The sequence below is a fragment of the Etheostoma spectabile genome, chromosome 23 (genome assembly GCF_008692095.1).
Source record: "Etheostoma spectabile isolate EspeVRDwgs_2016 chromosome 23, UIUC_Espe_1.0, whole genome shotgun sequence".
Classification (NCBI taxonomy): Eukaryota; Metazoa; Chordata; class Actinopteri; order Perciformes; family Percidae; genus Etheostoma; species Etheostoma spectabile.
Window position 1 is genome coordinate 15,564,198 of NC_045755.1, and position 3,034 is coordinate 15,567,231.

The 3,034-nt window shown below is 43.0% G+C and overlaps 1 protein-coding gene across 1 annotated transcript in view; it reads left to right on the forward strand.

Annotated features, from left to right (window-relative positions):
- The first annotated feature begins 1,707 nt into the window (after positions 1 to 1,707).
- The window catches only part of si:dkey-97m3.1 (fatty acyl-CoA reductase 1), a 40,437-nt gene continuing 39,110 nt past the window's right edge, over positions 1,708 to 3,034 (forward strand). The window contains exon 1 of the mRNA XM_032505525.1: positions 1,708 to 1,965. The gene's annotated coding sequence lies outside the window, so the exon portion shown is untranslated. The remainder of the gene's footprint in view (positions 1,966 to 3,034) is intronic.

Genomic DNA, 3,034 nt, shown 5'->3' on the forward strand with positions numbered 1-3,034 from the left:
CTCCTGAATTGCTTCCTTCTCATCAACACTAAACAACTTGCCAGTAAAATAACTGCAGTGCAGAGATAACACAACGAACAATGAGTTCATCAATCAAGAAGACTTCTCTGTTTTGCACAACAACAAAAAAAAATCTTTTAACAGCACCTCCAGTGATCAAGGGTTTCAATATCTGTCTCTCAAACTGCCTCACCGTAGCCGGGAGCAACGTAATGCTTTAATCGGAGGTGAGCCAGGAATTGTGTTGCTGCATCCTGGCAGATTCCCCTGTACTAGCTCACTGTCACCTCATTTGGACTGCTCCACGTGGGAAGCCAGAGAAGATATGTTTATAGAACAGGGGAGATCTATTCCCTTGTCATTAGTGAGCCAGATTTTCCGAGAGTTACAGGAAAATAATCAACTCATTTGGGAGCAGCACAGGCTCTATGGAGTCCATTTCATGCTCAGTAATTTTGAAACACAGTTTAAGTGTATCACAGCACTGTCATGTCTGGATCCAAAAAGGCAAAATCCAGCAGGCAACATAAGAAAATACACCACACTAGAGGAAATTGAACACAAGACTAATATACACAAGGAAAGGAGTGCAGTAATGAGGGACAGGTGACATGAAGGCTGATGAGGAACACACTATGTTGCACACCAAGGAGGCTGAGGGTTGTCTTGTTCCTGTGTGCTTTTTATTTTAAAAAGAGAGAGAGAGAGAGAGAGAGAAAGGGATTGTCCTGTTAAAGCAGGTCCTGTGAGCATGTGAGGGTCACGTTGAGGTTTTTGCTCAAAGCCCAGTTTGCAGTCACATCTTTATGTATTCTGACAACCTGTATACAAGTTGCATTTCCTTCAAATAGATGGCATGCATGTGTGCAACCTGTTCTATCTGCAGACTTGTTATCCTGCATTCATACTTTCACAGGTGCATGTTACAAATAGATATTAATTTTGTTGATTATATTCAAGTTATGGCACAGCTGTATAGCGAAAAGCAAAGTGCAGTGAAACTATAACTGCTAGTCATAATCAAAGCTGTAATGTGTGGCATAATGGCACCAATTAGGTTTTAAATGTCCTCCAGGTAACAGACTGGATGTAACCAATAACCAATATGGTGGTTTTCGAATCCAGGTACTTGACAACTTTAATAAAATGTCAGTGCTATGCAACCAGGGAGACTAATGACCTAAACTTGCATGTTTTATGGGTGTCAATAAAAAGGGCCTGTCCTGACATGATGGTTTGGCTGCAGAATAAACAAAGGGTTTTGTTTGGAGATGGGCTAAGGCTTATGTTTCAAATTTAGAGACACTTAAAGTTGAGCACATTGAGTGGAACATGAATAATGTTCTGGTTTGGGATTATCAAATTAATTTAGTTTGTATCCTGTTGTAGCCTAATTGCTTATGTCTTGACGTGCTCTTCTCCAAATAGATGGATATGAGTGGATAGAGATATGACCAAAGAATGCCACTATCTTCATAGGCTGTTAGCTAAGGGTTTACTGCACAGCAGTCTATTTTGCAACGCAAAACATAGGCCTAGGCTATATTTCAGTGAAATAATACGTATTTTTTTTTGTGTTTGGCATGTGCCGATTTAAATTTTCTGATCATTCAGACAGAACGTTTTCCAACGAACAACGACTCCATGCATCTCATACAAGCTACGTTAACTTCCGAGATTTTTGAATGGAATTTGGCATGACGCGGTCTTCACTTAACAGAACGGCGTGTATCGGCTGGACTAGGGGAGGGCCCACGGGCGGGGTGACGCGCCCAGCCCACTCAGTATCTTACATTTGTGTGGCAGACTGGCAGTCTGTGTCTAGCAGCTGTAGTGGGGAGACAGACAGCCAGTCGGCGGAGCCGTGGAAGTATCCCTCAGCCAGAGCCCAGGCAGCCGCTGGGAGAAGGAAGGGTGTCCGCATCTGCCGCACCGCACAGCCGCCCACACCAATCCATGTCCAAGGTAGGAAAAAAAAAATCTCTATATATTATTATTTAATATTATTTAAACCGCCAGGGGCTTGTTTATTAGCAGCCTATTTGAATATGGATTTTGGGAAGCCCTGTCGTGGCACGCCGCTGCCAGAGTGTCTTGGTTTATTCGGCTGTGAGGTCGGAGCCGCGGCAGTGAGCATCAACACGCTGGAGCTGGAAACGTCTCCGAGCACTTAGTTGGAAAAAATTCATAGTGTTTAGGATTTATTATTTGTTTTGTCTCGGTCTGTATGTGGGAGTTTGAAAGGTGGGAGCACGGACGGGTCTGAAGCCGCTTCCGACAGCGGGGCAGCGGGTGGCGGCACCGCTCGAGCCGTAGACGGCGTGGAGCAGCTGCGGCAAGCTAGCAGCCGCTAACGCCAGCGATACGGGAAGTACGGGCTGTGGCTTTCAAAAGTAGCTACCTATTAGCCGACACATTAAAAAAAAAAAAAAATACACGATATTTACAATTAAAGCCTATTAACACCCACACAGGGGATTTCAATTACAGTGACTCAGGAATATGTCAATCTAAACACACCCACTCGAGTGGGTCAGTCCTGGGAAGAGGTTAGATTAACTGAAAACACCCGTGGGTGTTAAGAGACTTCGGTAAAGTTGGAAAGCCATTAACAAATTTATGCTTCTGGGACCAATACCTTCTGAGAAAAACGTTATTAAATCACAAACGATACATATTTCCTGCTGTAGTGAGGTAAACGACAAGCTCCGAACTCCGTTTCATCAAAACGAGCTGTCCTCCAGATAACATCGGTCTGAACGAGCACCCGGCGGTGCTTAGGGACCGTCTGCAAACTACAACACCGAGAAGAGATATACAACAAAATATTTAATAATTTAATGATGAAATAAGGTAGTGTCTCCAAACTTAACTCCTTCATAACGTGTCTTTTGCTATTTGTACTAGGGCACTTGCCTTAAAAAAAAAAGAATGCATAATCATAATTTTGGGGATTATTTTTTTTGTGTCTCTAAATTTACCTCACACATTATTATAATTAGTCTTCTGCTGGTTGTAGCCTACTACATCTTTT